Consider the following 22,276-nt stretch of genomic DNA (forward strand, 5'->3'; position numbering starts at 1 on the left):
CTTACAATCAATCAATCAGTGTCAGTCAGTATCAATCTATCAGCTTCAGACTGTATTAACCAGTGTCAGAATCAATCAATTTGGAATCAATCAATCAGCGTCAGTCACTATCAAGCAACCAGCATCAGACTGCATCAATCAATCAGTGTCAGTGTCAATCAATGTCAGTCAACATCAATAAATCAGTGTCAGTCAATATCAGTCTGTAACATCCAGCATCAATATTAATAAATATGCTGCGGTCATCATTAATCAATCAACTTAGAATCAATCAACCAGCGTCAGTCAGTATCAATCAACCAGCATCAGACTGTATGAATCAGTGTCAGAATCAATCAGCATCGAATCAATAAATCAGCGTCAGTCAGGATCAAGCAATCAGCATCAGACTGTATCAATCAATCAGTGTCAGTGTCAATCAGTGTCAGTCAATATCAATAAATCAGTATCAGTCAATATCAATCAATCAGAGAGGCTGGGTCAAAGTGAGATTGAAATTTAATCTTTCCTAGTACCTTCGGTCGTTGTGGCTAATGTTCTCTTCGCGGTTGTAGCTGTTAAACAACAAGAAATAAAAATCACAATGACATTCTGTGCCCATGCACTGAAGTGCACGAGTGTGAGAAACACAGCTCACAGTTAAACAATTTAGTCAAGTCAAGTTCTGAAGGAGCAAGATTTTATTTGACGTTCTTGCAAGACCGGGTGTCTAGCGAAATAGGCACACCTCACATAGATTTGCAGCACATTTTATACCTTTTTTACAAGCATTGTAATGGCTTTGCAATGTGATGTTCTCTCCTAATTGGTGGTCCCTGTCCCATCTATGTGTTGACATTCTCCTATTGGCTCGAGGTGCCCTAAGTTCCTATCACCTCTACTCCCCATCTAACAATGTCTCCTGTTATCACAAGAGTGCATCAGCAAACTCATCCATCTTATCCAATACTGTTACATGTCCAGTTCAGATTGGCAGTAATCAATCCTTTGCCAACTTAATCACTGCTGTCCCGACTATCTCAGTGACCCCTTCCCCCTTTTATGTTTAGTTGTATAAACAACACATCTTGCAGACCATTTGCTTTTTATAACGTGGGCCTCTTACATTCCTGCAGGATGTGGTGTATGCTTCACTGCACATCACATCTCTGATGTTATCTCTACATTACAGGCAGTCTTTTTATTATCCCTAATTATTGCTGTGTTAGCAGCATCGAACCTTATGTCCTATGTTTGTGACTAAACTCACAGTTGTTTCAATAAAGTGGGTTATCAATATGCCTAACTATATCCAATCTATTTAACATCAAGCTATTTCTCCATGCTCTACAAATATATGTGTTAACAACATCTTTACCTATTGCTCACAACGAGGGAACAAAAATCAGGCAGAGAAGAGCATAAGAATGATGTCAGTCAGGATCATTGACTGACTCTGAGATTCAGGAACTCAGTCTGTAACATCCAGCATCAATATTAATAAATATGTTCCAGACAGCATGAATCAATCAACTTAGAATCAATCAACCAGTGTCAGTCAGTATCAATCAATCAGCATCAGACTGTATCAATTAGTGTCAGAATCAATCAACTTGGAATCAATCCCTGGAGGGAGTGCAGAGGAGGTTTACTAGGCTGATACCGGAGTTGAGGGGATTGAGCTATGAGGAGAGGCTGAATAAACTAGGCTTGTACTCGTTAGAGTTTAGAAGAATGAGGGGAGATCTCATTGAGACGTACAAGATGATGAATGGGATGGATAGGATAGAGGTGGAGAGACTCTTCCCGCTCAAAAAAGACAGTAGGACTAGGGGGCACAGCCTCAAGATAAAGGGGAGGCGGTTTAGAATGGAGTTGAGGAGGAACTTCTTCACTCAAAGGGTGGTGAATCTCTGGAATTCTCTGCCCGTTGAAGTGGTGGAGGCTGCCTCGCTAAGTATTTTTAAGAAGCGGGTTGATGGGTTCTTGATAAGAGAGGGGATTAAGGGTTATGGGGAGAGGGCGGGAAAGTGGAACTGAGCCACAACAGATCAGCCATCATCTTATTGAATGGCGGGGCAGGCTCGAAGGGCTAGATGGCCTACTCCTGCTCCTATTTCTTATGTTCTTATGTTCTTATATAATCAATCAGCGTCAATCAGTATCAAGCAATCAGCATCAGGCTGTATCAATCAATCAGAGTCAGAGTCAATCAGTGTCAGTCAATATCAATCAATCAGAGAGGCTGGGTCAGAGTGAGATTGAAATTTAATCTTTCCTAGTACCTTCGGGAGTTGTGGCTAATGTTGTCTTCGCGGTTGTAGCTGTTAAACAACAAGAAATAAAAATCAGAATGAGATTCTGAGCCCAAGCACTGACGTACACGAGGGAACAAAAATCAGGCAGAGACGAGCATAAGAATGATGTCAGTCAGGATCATTGGGTGAATGTGAGATTCAGTCACTCAGTCTGAAACATCCAGCATCAAGATTAATAAATATGCTGCGGTCAGCATTAATCAATCAACTTACAATCAATCAATCAGCGTCAGTCAGTATCAATCAACCAGCTTCAGGCAGTGTCAAACAATCACTGTCAGACTGTACCAATCAATCAGCATCAGTCAGTATCAATCAATAAGTATCAGTCACTAACAATCAATATGTGTCAGTACCAATCAATCCATGTCAATCTGTATCAATCAATCAGTGTCAGTCAGTATCAATCAATCCTTGACAATCTGTACCAATCAATCAGTATCAGTCAGTATCAATCAGTGTCAGTCAGTATAAATCAATCAGTGTCAGTCAGTAACAACCAGTGACAGTCTATATCAATCAATCACACCAGCCAGTATCAATCAATTAGTGTCAGTCAATATCAATCAATCAGAGAGGCTGGGTCAGAGTGAGATTGAAATTTAATGTTTCCTAGTACCTTCGGTCGTTGTGGCTAATGTTGTCTTAGCGGTTGTAGCTTTTAAACAACAAGAAATAAAAATCAGAATGAGATTCTGAGCCCAAGCACTGACGTACACGAGGGAACAAAAATCAGGCAGAGACGAGCATAAGAATGATGTCAGTCAGTATCATTGAGTGAATGTGAGATTCAGTCACTCAGTCTGTAACATCCAGCATCAACATTAATAAATATGCTGCGGTCAGCATACCATCAATCAATCAGCGTCAGTCAGTATCAATCAATCAGTGTCAGACTGGATCAATCAATTAGCATCAGTCAGTATCAATTAATCAGTATCAGTCACTATCAATCAATATGTGTCAGTATCAATCAATCCGAGACTATCTGTACCAATCAATCAGTATCAGTCACGATCAATCAATCAGTGTCAGTCAATATCAATCAGTGTCAGTCTATATCAATCAATCATACCAGTCAGTATCAATCAATTAGTGTCAGTCAATATCAATCAATCAGAGAGGCTGGGTCAGACTGAGATTGAAATTTAATCTTTCCTAGTACCTTCGGTAGTTGTGGCTAATGTTGTCTTCGCGGTTGTAGCTGTTAAACAACAAGAAATAAAAATCAGAGTGAGATTCTGTGCCCATGCACTGACGTACACGAGGGAACAAAAATCAGGCAGGGAAGAGCATAAGAATGATGTGAGTCAGTATCATTGAGTGACTGTGAGGTTCAGTCACTCAGTCTGTAACATCCAGCATCAATATTAATAAATATGTTCCAGTCAGCATTAATCAATCAACTTAGAATCAATGAACCGAAGTCAGTCAGTATCAATCAACCAGCATCAGACTGTATGAATCAGTGTCAGAATCAATCAGCTTCGAATCAATCAATCAGCGTCAGTCAGGATCAAGCAATCAGCATCAGACTGTATCAATCAATCAGTGTCAGTGTCAATCAGTGTCAGTCAATATCAAACAATCAGAGAGGCTGGATCAGAGTGAGATTGAAATTTAATCTTTCCTAGTACCTTCGGTCGTTGTGGCTAATGTTGTCTTTGCGGTTGTAGCTGTTAAACAACAAGAAATAAAAATCAGAATGAGATTCTGTGCCCATGCACTGACGTACATGACGGAACAAAAATCAGGCAGAGACTAGCATTAGAATGAAGTCAGTCAGGATCATTGAGTGACTGTGAGATTCAGTAACTCAGTCTGTAACATCCAGCATCAATATTAATAAATATGCTGCGGTCAGCATTAATCAATCAACTCAGAATCAATCAATCAGCGTCAGTCAGTTTGAATCAATCATTGTCAGACTGGATCAATCAATTAGCATCAGTCAGTATCAATCAATCAGTATCATTGACTATCAATCAATATGTGTCAGCATCAATCAATCCGTGACAATCTGTACCAATCAATCAGTACCAGTCAGGATCAATCAATCAGTGTCAGTCAGTATCAATCAATTAGTGTCAGTCAATATCAATCAATCAGAGATGCTGGGTCATCGTGAGATTGAAATTTAATCTTTCCTAGTACCTTTGGGAGTTGTGGCTAATGTTGTCTTTGCGGTTGTAGCTGTTAAACAACAAGAAATAAAAATCAGAATGAGATTCTGTGCCCATGCACTGACGTACATGATGGAACAAAAATCAGGCAGAGACTAGCATTAGAATGAAGTCAGTCAGGATCATTGAGTGACTGTGAGATTCAGTAACTCAGTCTGTAACATCCAGCATCAATATTAATAAATATGCTGCGGTCAGCATTAATCAATCAACTCAGAATCAATCAATCAGCGTCAGTCAGTTTGAATCAATCAGTGTCAGACTGGATCAATCAATTAGCATCAGTCAGTATCAATCAATCAGTATCATTGACTATCAATCAATATGTGTCAGCATCAATCAATCCGTGACAATCTGTACCAATCAATCAGTACCAGTCAGGATCAATCAATCAGTGTCAGTCAGTATCAATCAATTAGTGTCAGTCAATATCAATCAATCAGAGATGCTGGGTCATCGTGAGATTGAAATTTAATCTTTCCTAGTACCTTTGGGAGTTGTGGCTAATGTTGTCTTTGCGGTTGTAGCTGTTAAACAACAAGAAATAAAAATAAGAGTGAGATTCTGTGCCCATGCACTGACGTACACGAGGGAACAAAAATCAGGCAGAGACGAGCATAAGAATGATGTCAGTCAGTATCATTGAGTGACTGTGAGATTCAGTAACTCAGTCTGTAACATCCAGCATTAATATTAATAAATATGTTCCAGTCAGCATTAATCAATCAACTTACAATCAATCAATCAGCGTCAGTCCGTATCAATCAAACAACGTCAGTCCATATCAATCAGCTTCAGTCATTACCAATCATTGTGAATCATTACCAGTCAATCAGTTGCAATCATTATCAGTGAATCTGCATCAGTGCCTGTCAATCAATTAGTGTCAGTCAGCGTAAATCAATCATTTCCAGACTGTATCAATCAATCAGCATAAGTCAGTATCAATCAATCCGGGTCAATCAATAACAATCAGTGTCAGTCATTATCAATCAATCAGCATCAGTCAGTATCAATCAATAAGGGACAATCAATATCAATCAATGTCAGTCAGTATCAATCAGTCAGCATCATTCAGTATCAATCAGGGTCAATCAATATGAATCAGTGTCAGTCTGCACCAATCAATCACCTTCAGTCAGTTTCAATCAATCAGTGTCAGTCAGTATCAATCAATCAGCATCAGTCAGCATCAATCAATCAGTAAAAGTCACTATCAGTCAATACGTGTCAGTATCAATCAATCCGTGTCAATCTGTATCAATCAATCATTATCAGTCAGTATCAATCAGTGTTAGTCAGTATCCATCAGAGTCAGTCTATATCAATCAATCATACCAGTCAGTATCAATCAATTAGTGTCAGTCAATATCAATCAATCAGAGAGGCTGGGTCAGAGTGAAATTGAAATTTAATCTTTCCTAGCACCTTCGGTCGTTGTGGCTAATGTTGTCTTCGCGGTTGTAGCTGGGAAACAACAAGAAATAAAAGTCACAATGAGATTCTGTGCCCATGCACTGAAGTACACGAGGGAACAAAAATCAGGCAGAGATGAGCATAAGAATGATGTCAGTCAGTATCATTGAGTGACTGTGAGATTCAGTAACTCAGTCTGTAACATCCAGCATCAATATTAATAAATATGTTCCAGTCAGCATGAATCAATCAACTTAGAATCAATCAACCAGTGTCAGTCATTATCAATCAATCAGCATCAGACTGCATCAATTAGTGTCAGAATCAATCAACTTGGAATCAATCAATCAGCGTCAGTCAGTATCAAGCAATCAGATTCAGACTGTATCAATCAATCAGTGTCAGAGTCAATCAGTGTCAGTCAATATCAATAAATCAGTGACAGTCAATATCACTCAATCAGAGAGGCTGGGTCAGAGTGAGATTGAAATTTAATCTTTCCTAGTACCTTCGGTAGTTGTGGCTAATGTTGTCTTAGCGGTTGTAGCTGTGAAACAACAAGAAATAAAAATAAGAGTGAGATTCTGTGCCCATGCACTGACGTACACGAGGAAACGAAAATCAGGCAGGGGCGAGCATAAGAATGATGTCAGTCAGTATCATTGAGTGACTGTGAGATTCAGTCACTCAGTCTGTAACATCCAGCATCAACATTAATAAATATGCTCCAGTCAGCATTAATCAATCAACTTAGAATCAATCAATCAGCGTCAGTCAGTATCAATCAATCAGCATCAGACTGTACCAATCAGTGTCAGAATCAATCAATTTGGAATCAATCAATCAGCGTCAGTCAGTATCAAGCAACCAGCATCAGACTGTATCAATCAATCAGTGTCAGTGTCAATCAATGTCAGTCAATATCAATAAATCAGTGTCAGTCAATATCAATCAATCAGAGAGGCTGGGTCATCGTGAGATTTAAATTTAATGTTTCCTACTACCTTCGGGAGTTGTGGCTAATGTTGTCTTTGCGGTTGTAGCTGTTAAACAGCAAGAAATAAAAATCAGAATGAGATTCTGTGCCCATGCACTGACGTACACGTGGGAACTAAAATCAGGCAGAGAAGAGCATAAGAATGATGTCAGTCAGTATCATTGACTGACTCTGAGATTCAGTCACTCAGTCTGAAACATCCAGCATTAAAATTAATAAAAATGCTCCAGTCAGCATTAATCAATCAACATACAATCAATCAATCAGCGTCAGTCAGTATCAATCAATCAGTGTCTGACTGGATCAATCAATTAGCATCAGTCAGTATCATTCAATCAGTATCAGTCACGAGCAATCAATATGTGTCAGTATCAATCAATCCGTGACAATCTGTACCAATCAATCAGAATCAGTCAGGATCAATCAATCAGTGTCTGGCAGTATCAATCAGTGACAGTCTATATCGATCAATCACACCAGTCAGTATCAATCAAATAGTGTCAGTCAATATGAATCAATCAGAGAGGCTGGGTCAGACTGAGATTGAAATTTAATCTTTCCTAGTACCTTCGGTCGTTGTGGCTAATGTTGTCTTCGCGGTTGTAGCTGTGAAACAACAAGAAATAAAAATCAGAATGAGATTCTGCGCCCATGCACTGACGTACACGAGGGAACAAAAATCAGGCAGAGAAGAGTATAAGAATGATGTCAGTCAGGATCATTGAGTGACTGTGAGATTCAGTCACTCAGTCTGAAACATCCAGCATCAAGATTAATAAATATGCTGCGGTGAGCATGAATCAATCGACTTACAATCAATCAATCAGCGTCAGTCAGTATCAATCAACCAGCTTCAGGCAGTGTCAAACAATCACTGTCAGACTGTACCAATCAATCAGCATCAGTCAGTATCAATCTATCAGTATCAGTCACTAACAATCAATACGTGTCAGTATCAATCAATCCATGTCAATCTGTATCAATCAATCAGAGTCAGTCAGTATGAATCAATCCTTGACAATCTGTACCAATCAATCATTATCAGTCAGCATCAATCAATCAGTGTCAGTCAGTATCAACCAGTGTCAGTCTATATCAATCAATCATACCAGTCGGTACCAATCAATTAGTGTCAGTCAATATCAATCAATCAGAGAGGCTGGGTCATCGTGAGATTGAAATTCAATCTTTCCTAGTACCTTCGGTAGTTGTGGCTAATGTTGTCTTCGCGGTTGTTGCTGTGAAACAACAAGAAATAAAAATCAGAATGAGATTCTGCGCCCATGCACTGACGTACACGAGGGAACAAAAATCAGGTAGAGAAGAGCATAAGAATGATGTCAGTCAGGATCATTGAGTGACTGTGAGGTTCAGTCACTCAGCCTGTAACATCCAGCATTAATATTAATAAATATGTTCCAGTCAGCATTAATCAATCAACTTAGAATCAATCAACCAAAGTCAGTCAGGATCAATCAACCAGCATCAGGCTGTATGAATCAGTGTCAGAATCAATCAGCTTCGAATCAATCAATCAGCGTCAGTCAGGAGCAAGCAATCAGCATCAGACTGTATCAATCAATCAGTGTCAGTGTAAATCAGTGTCAGTCAATATCAATAAATCAGTATCAGTCAATATCAATCAATCAGAGAGGCTGGGTCAGAGTGAGAATGAAATTTAATCTTTCCTAGTACCTTCGGTCGTTGTGGCTAATGTTGTCTTAGCGGTTGTAGCTGTTAAACAACAAGAAATAAAAATCAGAATGAGATTCTGTGCCCATGCACTGACGTACACAACGGAACAAAAATTAGGCAGAGACAAGCATAAGAATGATGTCAGTCACGATCATTGAGTGACTGTGAGATTCAGTAACTCAGTCTGTAACATCCAGCATCAATATCAATAAATATGCTGCGGTCAGCATTAATCAATCAACATACAATCAATCAATCAGCGTCAGTCAGTATCAATCAGTCAGTGACAGACTGGATCAATCAATTAGCATCAGTCAGCATCAATCAATCAGTATCAGTCACTATCAATCAATATGTGACAGTATCAATCAATCCGAGACTATCTGTACCAATCAATCAGTATCAGTCAAGATCAATCAATCAGTGTCAGTCAGTATCAATCAGCGTCAGTCTATATCAATCAATCATACCAGTCAGTATCAATCAATTAGTGTCACTTAATATCAATCAATCAGAGAGGCTGGTTCAGAGTGAGATTGAAATTTAATCATTCCTAGTACCTTCGGTAGTTGTGGCTAAAGTTGTCTTAGCGGTTGTAGCTGTTAAACAACAAGAAATAAAAATCAGAATGAGATTCTGCGCCCAAGCACTGACGTACACGAGGGAACAAAAATCAGGCAGAGAAGAGCATAAGAATGATGTCAGTCAGTATCATTGAGTGACTGTGAGATTCAGTCACTCAGTCTGTAACATCCAGCATCAAGATTAATAAATATGCTGCGGTCAGTATTAAACAATCAACTCACAATCAATCAATCAGCGTCAGTCAGTATGAATCAATCAGCTCCAGGCAATGTCACTCAATCACTGTCAGACTGTATCAATCAATCAGCATCAGTCAGTATCAACCAATCAGTATCAGTCACTAACAATCAATACGTGTCAGTATCAATCAATCCGCGTCAATCTGTATCAATCAATCATTGTCAGTCAGTCTCAATCAACCCGTGACAATCTGTACCAATCAATCACTATCAGTCAGTATCAATCAATCAGTGTCAGTCAATATCAATCAATCAGAGAGGCTGGGTCAGACTGAGATTGAAATTTAATGTGTCCTAGTGCCTTCGGTCGTTGTGGCTAATGTTGTCTTAGCGGTTGTAGCTGTGAAACAACAAGAAATAAAAATAAGAATGAGATTCTGTGCCCATGCACTGACGTACACGAGGGAACAAAAATCAGGCAGAGACGAGCGTAAAAATGATGTCAATCAATCAACGTCAGTCAGTATCAATCAGCTTCAGTCATTATCAATCATTGTGAATCATTACCAGTCAATCAGTTGCAATCATTATCAGTGAATCTGCATCAGTGCTTGTCATTCAATTAGTGTCAGTCAGCGTAAATCAATCATTGCCAGACTGTATCAATCAATCAGCATAAGTCAGTGTCAATCAACCGGAACAATCAGTGTCAGTCATTATCAATCAATTAGCATCAGTCAGTATAAATCAATCAGGGACAATCAATATCAATCAATGTCAGTCAGTATCAATCAGTCAGCATCATTCGGTATCAATCAAGGTCAATCAATATGAATCAGTGTCAGTCTGCATCAATCAATCACCTCCAGTCAGTTTCAATCAATCAGTGTCAGTCAGTATCAATCAATAAGTATCAGTCACTATCAGTCAATACGTGTCAGTATCAATCAATCCGTGTCAATCTGTATCAATCAGTGTCAGTCAGTATCAATCAATCCGTGACAATCTGAACCAATCAATCAGTATCAGTCAGTATCAATCAATCAGTGTCAGTCAGTATCAATCAGTGTCAGTCTATACCAATCAATCATACCAGTCAGTATCAATCAATTAGTGTCAGTCAATATCACTCAATCAGAGAGGCTGGGTCAGACTGAGATTGAAATTTAATGTTCCCTCGTACCTTCGGTAGTGGAGGCTAATGTTGTCTTAGCGATTGTAGCTGTGAAACAACAAGAAATTAAAATCAGAATGTGATTCTGTGCCCAAGCACTGACGTACACAAGAGAACAAAAATCAGTCAGAGAAGAGCATAAGAATGATGTCAGTCAGTATCATTGAGTGACTGTGAGATTCAGTAACTCAGTCTGTAACATCCAGCATCAATATTAATAAATATGCAGCGGTCAGCATTGATCAATCAACTTAGAATCAATCAACCAGAGTCAGTCAGTATCAAGCAATCAGCATCAGACTGTATCAATCAATCAGTGTCAGTGTCAATCAATGTCAGTCAATATCAATAAATCAGAGAGGCTGTGTCAGAGTGAGATTGAAATTTAATCTTTCCTCGTACCTTTGGGAGTTGTGGCTAATGTTGTCTTAGCGGTTGTAGCTGTTAAACAACAAGAAATAAAAATCAGAATGAGATTCAGCGCCCAAGCACTGACGTACACGAGGGAACAAAAATCAGGCAGAGACGAGCATAAGAATGATGTCAGTCAGTATCATTGACTGACTGTGAGATTCAGTAACTCAGTCTGTAACATCCAGCATTAATATTAATAAATATGCTGCGGTCAGTATTAATCTATCAACTTAGAATCAATCAATCAGCGTCAGTCAGTATCAATCAATCAGCTCCAGACAGTGTCAATCAATCACTGTCAGACAGTATCAATCAATCAGCATCAGTCAGTATCAATCAATCAGTATCTGTCACTATCAATCAATACGTGTCAGTATCAATCAATCCGTGTCAATCTGTATCAATCAATCAGTGTCAGGCAGTATCAATCAATCTGTGACAATCTGTACCAATCAATCAGTATCAATCAATGTATGAATCAGTGTCAGAATCAATTAATTTGGAATCAATCAATCAGCGTCAGTCAGGATCAAGCAATCAGCATCAGACTGTATCAATCAATCAGTGTCAGTGTCAAGAAGGCGTTTGACAAGGTACCTCACAAGAAGTTATTGCAGAAGGTCAGGGGACATGGAGTTGGGGGTAGGGTGTTAGCGTGGATAGAGGATTGGTTGTCAAATAGGAGGCAGAGAGTGGGGGTCAATGGGTGCTATTCGGATTGGCGGTTGGTGACTAGTGGAATGCCCCAGGGGTCGGTGCTGGGGCCTCAGCTATTTACCATTTATATAGATGATCTGGAGGAGGGAACCGAGTGCAGGGTGTCGAAATTTGCTGATGACACCAAGATTGGGGGAAAGGCAAATTGTGCGGAGGGTGTGGAGAGTCTGCAGAAGGATCTAGATAGGCTGGGCGAATGGGCCAGGAAATGGCAAATGGAATTTAATGTTGGCAAGTGCGAGGTGGTCCACTTTGGTAGGAAAAATGGTAGGAAGGACTATTACTTACGGGGCGAAAAGCTGCAGCAGGCGACGGTGCACAGGGACCTCGGGGTCCTTGTGCATGAGTCGCAAAAACCCAGCTTGCAGGTGCAGCAGGTGGTCAGGAAGGCGAATGGGGTGCTGGCCTTCATAGCGAGGGGGATTGAATATAAAAGTAGGGAGGTCTTGCTGCAGCTGTATAGGGCATTGGTGAGGCCGCAGCTGGAGTACTGTGTGCAGTTTTGGGCGCCGCACCTGCGCAAGGATATTTTGGCCCTGGAGGGAGTGCAGAGGAGGTTTACTAGGCTGATACCGGAGTTGAGGGGATTGAGCTATGAGGAGAGGCTGAATAAACTAGGCTTGTACTCGTTAGAGTTTAGAAGAATGAGGGGAGATCTCATTGAGACATATAAGATGATGAATGGGATGGATAGGATAGAGGTGGAGAGACTCTTCCCGCTCAAAAAAGACAGTAGGACTAGGGGGCACAGCCTCAAGATAAAGGGGAGGCGGTTTAGAACAGAGTTGAGGAGGAACTTCTTCACTCAAAGGATGGTGAATCTCTGGAATTCTCTGCCCGTTGAAGTGGTGGAGGCTGCCTCGCTAAATATTTTTAAGAAGCGGGTTGATGGGTTCTTGATAAGAGAGGGGATTAAGGGTTATGGGGAGAGGGCGGGAAAGTGGAACTGAGCCACGACAGATCAGCTATGGTCTTATTGAATGGCGGGGCAGGCTCGAAGGGCGAGATGGCCTACTCCTGCTCCTATTTCTGATGCTCTTATGTTCTTATGTTCAATCAGTGTCAGTCAATATCAATCAATCAGAGAGGCTGGGTCAGATTAAAATTTAATCTTTCCTCGTACCTTCGGGAGTTATAGCTAATGTTGTCTTTGCGGTTGTAGCTGTGAAACAACAAGAAATAAAAATCACAATGAGATTCTGTGCCCATGCACTGACGTACACGAGGGAACAAAAATCAGGCAGAGACAAGCATTAGAATGATGTCAGTCAGTATCATTGAGTGACTGTGAGATTCAGTCACTCAGTCTGTAACATCCAGCATCAATATTAATAAATATGTTCCAGACAGTATTAATCAATCAATTTAGAATCAATCAATCAGCGTCAGTCAGCATCAATCAATCAGCTTCAGGCAGTGTCAATCAACCACTGTCAGACTGTATCAATCAATCAGCATCAGTCAGTATCAATCAATCAGTATCAGTCACTATCAATCAAAACGTGTCAGTATCAACCAGTCCGTGCCAATCTGTATCAATCAATCAGTGTCAGTCATTATCAATCAATCCGTGACAATCTGTACCAATCAACCAGTGTCAGTCAGTATCAATCAAACAGCATCAGACTGTATCAATTAGTGTCACAATCAATCAACTTGGAATCAATCAATCAGCGTCAGTCAGTATCAAGCAATCAGCATCAGACTGTATCAATCAATCAGTGTCAGAGTCAATCACTGTCAGTCAATATCAATAAATCAGTGTCAGTCAATATCACTCAATCAGAGAGGCTGGGTCAGAGTGAGATTGAAATTTAATCTTTCCTAGTACCTTCGGTAGTTGTGGCTAATGTTGTCTTAGCGGTTGTAGCTGTGAAACAACAAGAAATTAAAATCAGAATGAGATTCTGTGCCCAAGCACTGACGTACACGAGGGAACAAAAATCAGGCAGTGACGAGCATAAGAATGATGTCAGTCAGGATCATTGAGTGACTGTGAGATTCAGTAACTTAGTCTGTAACATCCAGCATCAAGATTAATAAATATGCAGCAGTCAGTATTAAACAATCAACTTACAATCAATCGAAAAGCGTCCGTCAGTATCAATCAATCAGCTTCAGGCAATGTCAATCAATCACTGTCAGACTGTATCAATCAATCAGCATCAGTCAGTATCAATCAATCAGTATCACTCACTATCAATCAATACATGTCAGTATCAATCAAACCGTGACAATCAGTACCAATCAATCAGTATCAGTCAGTATCAATCAATCTGTGACAATCTGTACCAATCAATCAGTATCAGTCAGTATCAATCAATCAGTGTCAGTATCAACCAGTGTCAGTCTATATCAATCAATCATACCAGTCAGTATCAATCAATTAGTAACAGTCAATATCAATCAATCAGAGAGGCTGGGTCAGACTGAGGTTGAAATTTAATGTTTCCTAGTACCTTCGGGAGTTGTGGCTAATGTTGTCTTCGCGGTTGTAGCTGTGAAACAACAAGAAATAAAAATCAGAATGAGATTCTGCGCCCATGCACTGACGTACACGAGGGAACAAAAATCAGGCAGAGACGAGCGTAAGAATGATGTCAGTCAGGATCATTGAGTGACTGTGAGATTCAGTCACTCAGTCTGTAACATCCAGCATCAATATTAATAAATATACTGAGGTCAGCATTAATCAATCAACATACAATCAATCAATCAGCGTCAGTCAGTATCAGTCAATCAGTGTCAGACTGGATCAATCAATTAGCATCAGTCAGTATCAATCAATCAGTATCAGTCATTATCAATCAATATGTGTCAGTATCAATCAAACCGTGACAATCTGCACCAATCAATCAGTATCAGTCAGTATCAATCAATCAGTGTCAGGCAGTATCAATCAGTGTCAGTCTATATCAATCAATCATACCAGTCAGTATCAATCAATTAGTGTCAGTCAATATCAATCAATCAGAGAGGCTGGGTCAGACTGAGGTTGAAATTTAATCATTCCTAGTACCTTCGGGAGTTGTGGCTAATGTTGTCTTCGCGGTTGTAGCTGTGAAACAACAAGAAATAAAAATCAGAATGACATTCTGTGCCCATGCACTGACGTACACGAGGGAACAAGAATCAGGCAGAGACGAGCATAAGAATGATGTCAGTCAGTATCATTGAGTGACTGTGAGATTCAGTCACTCAGTCTGTAACATCCAGCGTCAATATCAATAAATATGCTGCGGTCAGCATTAATCAATCAACTTACAATCAATCAATCAGCGTCAGTCAGTATCAACCCATCAGCTTCAGACTGTATCAATCACTGTCAGAATCAATCAATTTGGAATCAATCAATCAGCGTCAGTCAGTTGCAATCAATCAGCTTCAGGCAATGTCAATCAATCACGGTCAGACTGTATCAATCAACCAGCATCAGTCAGTATCAATCAATCAGTGTCTGTCAATAACAATCAATACGTGTCAGCACCAATCAATCAGTATCAGTCAGTATCAATCAATCAGTGTCAGTCAGTATCAACCAGTGTCAGTCTATATCAATCAATCATACCAGTCAGTATCAATCAATTAGTGTCAGTCAATATCAATCAATCAGAGAGGCTGGGTCAGAGTGAGATTGAAATTTAATCTTTCCTAGTACATTCGGTAGTTGTGGCTAATGTTGTCTTAGCGGTTGTAGCTGTGAAACAACAAGAAATAAAAATCAGAATGAGATTCTGCGTCCATGCACTGACGTACACGAGGGAACAAAAATCAGGCAGAGACGAGCATAAGAATGATGTCAGTCAGGATCATTGAGTGACTGTGAGATGCAGTAACTCAGGCGGTAACATCCAGCGTCAATATCAATAAATATGCTGCGGTCAGCATTAATCAATCAACTTACAATCAACCAACCACTGTCAGTCAGTGTCAATCAATCAGCATCAGACTGTATCAATCAGTGTCAGAATCAATCAACTTGGAATCAATCAATCAGCGTCAGTCAGGTTGAAGCAATCAGCATCAGACTGTATCAATCAATCAGTGTCAGTGTCAATTAGTGTCAGTCAATATCAATAAATCAGTATCAGTCAATATCAATCAATCAGAGAGGCTGGGTCAGAGTGAGATTGAAATTTATACTTTCCTCGTACCTTCGGGAGTTGTGGCTAATGTTGTCTTCGCGGTTGAAGCTGTTAAACAACAAGAAATAAAAATCAGAATGAGATTCTGTGCCCATGCACTGACGTACACGAGGGAACAAAAATCAGGCAGAGACGAGCATAAGAATGATGTCAGTCAGGATCATTGAGTGACTGTGAGATTCAGTCACTCAGTCTGAAACATCCAGCGCCAATATCAATAAATATGCTGCGGTCAGCAATAATCAATCAACTTACAATCAATCAATCAATCAGTGTCAGTCAGTATCAATCTATCAGCTTCAGTCTGTATCAATCAGTGTCAGAATCAATCAATTTGGAATCAATCAATCAGCGTCAGTCACTATCAAGCAACCAGCATCAGACTGCATCAATCAATCAGTGTCAGTGTCAGTCAATGTCAGTCAACATCAATAAATCAGTGTCAGTCAATATCAATCAGAGAGGCTGGGTCAGAGTGAGATTGAAATTTAATGTTTCCTACTACCTTCGGGAGTTGTGGCTAATGTTGTCTTTGCGGTTGTAGCTGTTAAACAACAAGAAATAAAAATCGGAATGAGATTCTATGCCCAAGCGCTGACGAACACGAGGGAACAAAAATCAGGCAGAGACGAGCGTAATAATGATGTCAGTCAGTATCATTGAGTGACTGTGAGATTCAGTCACTCAGTCTGTAACATCCAGCATCAAGATTAATAAATATGCAGCAGTCAGAATTAAACAATCAACTTACAATCAATCAATCAGCGACAGTCAGTATCAATCAATCAGCTTCAGGCAATGTCAATCAATCACTGTCAGACTGTATCAATCAATCAGCATCAGTCAGTATCAATCAATCAGTATCAGTCACTATCAATCAATACGTATCAGTATCAATCAATCCGTGTCAATCTATATCAATCAATCAGTGACAGTCAGTATCAATCAATCCGCGACAATCTGTACCAATCAATCAGTATCAATCAATCAGTGTCAGTATCAATCAGTGTCAGTCTATATCAATCAATCATACCAGTCAGTATCAATCAGTTAGTGTCAGTCAATATCAATCAATCAGAGAGGCTGGGTCAGACTGAGATTGAAATTTAATCTTTCCTAGTACCTTCGGTCGTTGTGGCTAATGTTGTCTTAGCGGTTGTAGCTGTGAAACAACAAGAAATAAAAATCAGAATGAGATTCTGTGCCATGCACTGACGTACACGAGGGAACAAAAATCAGGCAGAGACGAGCATAAGAATGATGTTAGTCAGTATCATTGAGTGACTGTGAGATTCAGTAACTCAGTCTGTAACATCCAGCATCAATATTAATAAATATGCTGCTGTCATCATTAATCAATCAACTTAGAATCAATCAACCAGCGTCAGTCAGTATCAATCAACCAGCATCAGACTGTATGAATCAGTGTCAGAATCAATCAGCATCGAATCAATCAATCAGTGTCAGTCAGGATCAAGCAATCAGCATCAGACTGTATCAATCAATCAGTGTCAGTGTCAATCAGTGTCAGTCAATATCAATAAATCAGTATCAGTCAATATCAATCAATCAGAGAGGCTGGGTCAGAGTGAGATTGAAATTTCATCTTTCCTAGTACCTTCGGTCGTTGTGGCTAATGTTGTCTTCGCGGTTGTAGCTGTGAAACAACAAGAAAAAAAAATCAGAATGAGATTCTGCGCCCAAGCACTGATGTACACGAGGGAACAAAAATCAGGCAGAGAAGAGCATAAGAATGATGTCAGTCAGTATCATTGAGTGACTGTGAGATTCAGGAACTCAGTCTGGAACATCCAGCATCAATATTAATAAATATGTTCCAGTCAGCATGAATCAATCAACTTAGAATCAACCAACTAGTGTCAGTCAGTATCAATCAATCAGCATCGGACTGTATCAGTTAGTTTCAGAATCAATCAACTTGGAATCAATGAATCAGCGTCAGTCAGGATCAAGCAATCAGAATCAGTCAGTATCAATCAATCAGTATCAGTCACTATCAATCAATACGTGTCAGTATCAATCAATCCGTGTCAATCTGTATCAATCAATCAGTGTCAGTCAGTATCAATCAATCTGTGACAATCTGAACCAATCAAACAGTATCAGTCAGTATCAATCAATCAGTGTCACTCAGTATCAATCAGAGTCAGTCTATATCAATCAATCATACCAGTCAGTATCTATCAATTAGTGTCAGTCAATATCAATCAATCAGAGAGGCTGCGTCAGACTGAGACTGAAATTTAAGCTTTCCTAGTACCTTCGGTAGTTGTGGCTAATGTTGTCTTAGCGGTTGTAGCTGTGAAACAACAAGAAATAAAAATAAGAGTGAGATTCTGTGCCCATGCACTGACGTACACTAGGGAACAAAAATCAGGCAGTGACAAGCATAAGAATGATGTCAGTCAGTATCATTGAGTGACTGTGAGATTCAGTAACTCAGTCTGTAACATCCAGCATCAATATTAATAAATATGCTGCGGTCAACATTAATCAATCAACTTAGAATCAGTCAACCAGCGTCAGTCAGTATCAATCAACCAGCATCAGACTGTATGAATCAGTGTCAGAATCAATCAACTTGGAATCAACCAATCAGCGTCAGTCAGGATCAAGCAATCAGCATCAGACTGTATCAATCAATCAGTGTCAGTGTCAATCAGTGTCAGTCAAGATCAATAAATCAGTATCAGTCAATATCAATCAATCAGAGAGGCTGGGTCAGAGTGAGATTGAAATTTATTCTTTCCGAGTACCTTCGGTCGTTGTGGCTAATGTTGTCTTCGCGGTTGTAGCTGTGAAACAACAAGAAATAAAAAACACGATGACATTCTGTGCCCATGCACTGAAGTACACGAGGGAACAAAAATCAGGCAGAGACGAGCATAAGAATGATGTCAGTCAGGATCATTGAGTGACTGTGAGATTCAGTAACACAGTCTGTAACATCCAGCATCAATATTAATAAATATGTTCCAGTCAGCATTAATCAATCAACATAGAATCAACCAACTAGTGTCAGTCAGTATCAATCAATCAGGATCAGATTGTATCAGTTAGTTTCAGAATCAATCAACTTGGAATCAATCAATCAGCGTCAGTCAGGATCAAGCAATCAGCATCAGACTGAATCAATCAATCAGTATCAGAGTCAATCAGTGTCAGTCAATATCATTCAATCAGAGAGGCTGGGTCAGAGTGAGATTGAAATTTAATCTTTCCTAGTACCTTCGGGAGTGGTGGCTAATGTTGTCTTCGCGGTTGTAGCTGTTAAACAACAAGAAACAAAAATCAGAATGAGATTCTGCGCCCAAGCACTGACGAACACGAGGGAACAAAAATCAGGCAGAGACGAGCATAAGAATGATGTCAGTCAGGATCATTGAGTGACTGTGAGATTCACTAACTCAGTCTGAAACATCCAGCATCAAGATTAATAAATATGCTGCGGTCAGCATTAATCAATCAACTTAGAATCAATCAATCAGCGTCAGTCAGTATCAATCAATCAGCATCAGACTGTACCAATCAGTGTCAGAATCAATCAATTTGGAATCAATCAATCAGCGTCAGTCAGCATCAAGCAACCAGCATCAGACTGTATCAATCAATCAGTGTCAGTGTCAATCAATGTCAGTCAACATCAATAAATCAGTGTCAGTCAATATCAATCAATCAGAGAGGCTGGGTCAGAGTGAGATTTAAATTTAATGTTTCCTACTACCTTCGGGAGTTGTGGCTAATGTTGTCTTTGCGGTTGTAGCTGTTAAACAACAAGAAATAAAAATCGGAATGAGATTATCTGCCAAGCACTGACGTACACGAGGGAACAAAAATCAGTCAGAGAAGAGCATAAGAATGATGTCAGTCAGTATCATTGAGTGACTGTGAGATTCAGTCACTCAGTCTGTAACATCCAGCATCAAGATTAATAAATATGCAGCAGTCAGTATTAAACAATCAACTTACAATCAATCAATCAGCGTCAGTCAGTTGCAATCAATCAGCTTCAGGCAATGTCAATCAATCACTGTCAGACTGTATCAATCAATCAGCATCAGTCAGTATCAATCAATCAGTATCAGTCACTATCAATAAATACGTGTCAGTATCAATCAATCCATGTCAATCTGTATCAATCAATCAGTGTCAGTCAGTATCAATCAATCCGTGACAATCTGTACCAATCAAACAGTATCAGTCAGTATCAATCAATCAGTGTCAGTCAGTATCAATCAGTGTCAGTCTATATCAATCAATCATACCAGTCAGTATCAATCAATTAGTGTCAGTCAATATCATTCAATCAGAGAGGTTGTATCAGACAGAGATTGAAATTTAATCTTTCCTAGTACCTTCGGTAGTTGTGGCTAATGTTGTCTTAGCGGTTGTAGCTGTGAAACAACAAGAAATAAAAATAAGAGTGAGATTCTGTGCCCATGCACTGACGTACACGTGGGAATAAAAATCAGGCAGGGACGAGCATAAGAATGATGTCAGTCAGTATCATTGAGTGACTGTGAGATTCAGTAACTCAGTCTGTAACATCCAGCATCAATATTAATAAATATGCTGCGGTCAGCATTAATCAATCAACTTAGAATCAATCAACCAGCGTCAGTCAGTATCAATCAACCAGCATCAGACTGTATGAATCAGTGTCAGAATCAATCAGCTTCGAATCAATCAATCAGCGTCAGTCAGGATCAAGCAATCAGCATCAGACTGTATCAATCAATCAGTGTCAGTGTCAATTAGTGTCAGTCAATATCAATAAATCAGTATCAGTCAATATCAATCAAACAGAGAGGCTGGGTCAGACTGAGATTTAAATTTAATCTTTCCTAGTACCTTCGGTCGTTGTGGCTAATGTTGTCTTAGCGGTTGTAGCTGTGAAACAACAAGAAATAAAAATAAGAATGAGATTCTGTGCCCATGCACTGACGTACACGAGGGAACAAAAATCAGGCAGAGAGGAGCATAAGAATGATGTCAGTCAGGATCATTGAGTGACTGTGAGATTCAGTCACACAGTCTGGAACATCCAGCATCAATAACAAAAAATATGCTGCGGTTAGCATTAATCAATCAACATACAATCAATCAATTAGCATCAGTCAGTATCAATCAATCAGTATCAGTCACTATCAATCAATATGTGTCAGTATCAATCAATCCGTGACAATCTGTACAAATCAATCAGTATCAGTCAGGATCAATCAATCAGTTTCAGTCAGTATCAATCAGTGTCAGACTATATCAATCAATCATACCAGTCAGTATCAATCAATTAGTGTCAGTCAATATTAATCAATCAGAGAGTCTGTGTCAGAGTGAGATGGAAATTTAATGTTTCATAGTACCTTCGGTAGTTGTGACTAAAGTTGTCTTAGCGGTTGTAGCTGTGAAACAACAAGAAATAAAAATAAGAATGAGATTCTGTGCCCATGCACTGACGTACACGAGGGAACAAAAATCGGGCAATGAAGAGCATAAGAATGATGTCAGTCAATATCATTGAGTGACTGTGAGATTCAATAACTCAGTCTGTAACATCCAGCATCAATATTCATAAACATGCTGCGGTCAGCATTGATCCATCAACTTAGAATCAATCAATCAATCAGCATCAGTCATTATCAATCAATCAGCATCAGACTGTATCAGTGTCAGAATCAATCAACTTGGAATCAATCAATCAGCGTCAGTCAGAATCAAGCAATCAGCATCAGACTGTATCAATCAATCAGTGTCAGTGTCAATCAGTGTCAGACAATATCAATAAATCAGTGTCAGTCAATATCAATCAATCAGAGAGGCTGGGTCAGTGTGAGATAGAAATTTCATTTTTCCTAGTGCCTTCGGTAGTTGTGGCTAATGTCTTAGCGGTTGTAGCTGTTAAACAACAAGAAATAAAAATCAGAATGAGATTCTGTGCCCATGCACTGACGTACGCGAGGGAACTAAAATCAGGCAGAGACGAGCATAAGAATGATGTCAGTCAGGATCATAGAGTGACTGTGAGATTCAGTCACTCAGTCTGTAACATCCAGCGTCAAGATTAATAAATATGCAGCGGTCAGAATTAAAGAATCAACTTACAATCAATCAATCAGCGTCAGTCAGTATCAATCAATCACCATCAGACTGTACCAATCAGTGTCAGAATCAATCAATTTGGAATCAATCAATCAGCGTCAGTCAGCATCAAGCAACCAGCATCAGACTGTATCAATCAATCAGTGTCAGTGTCAATCAATGTCAGTCAATATCAATAAATCAGTGTCAGTCAATATCAATCAATCAGAGAGGCTGGGTCAGAGTGAGATTGAAATTTAATGTTTCCTACTACCTTCGGGAGTTGTGGCTAATGTTGTCTTCGCGGTTGTTCCTGTTAAACAACAAGAAAAGAAAATCAGAATGAGATTCTGTACCCATGCACTGACGTACACG

The sequence above is a fragment of the Carcharhinus amblyrhynchos genome, chromosome 1 (assembly GCF_965287045.1).
Source record: "Carcharhinus amblyrhynchos chromosome 1, sCarAmb.v2.hapA, whole genome shotgun sequence".
Taxonomy (NCBI): Eukaryota; Metazoa; Chordata; class Chondrichthyes; order Carcharhiniformes; family Carcharhinidae; genus Carcharhinus; species Carcharhinus amblyrhynchos.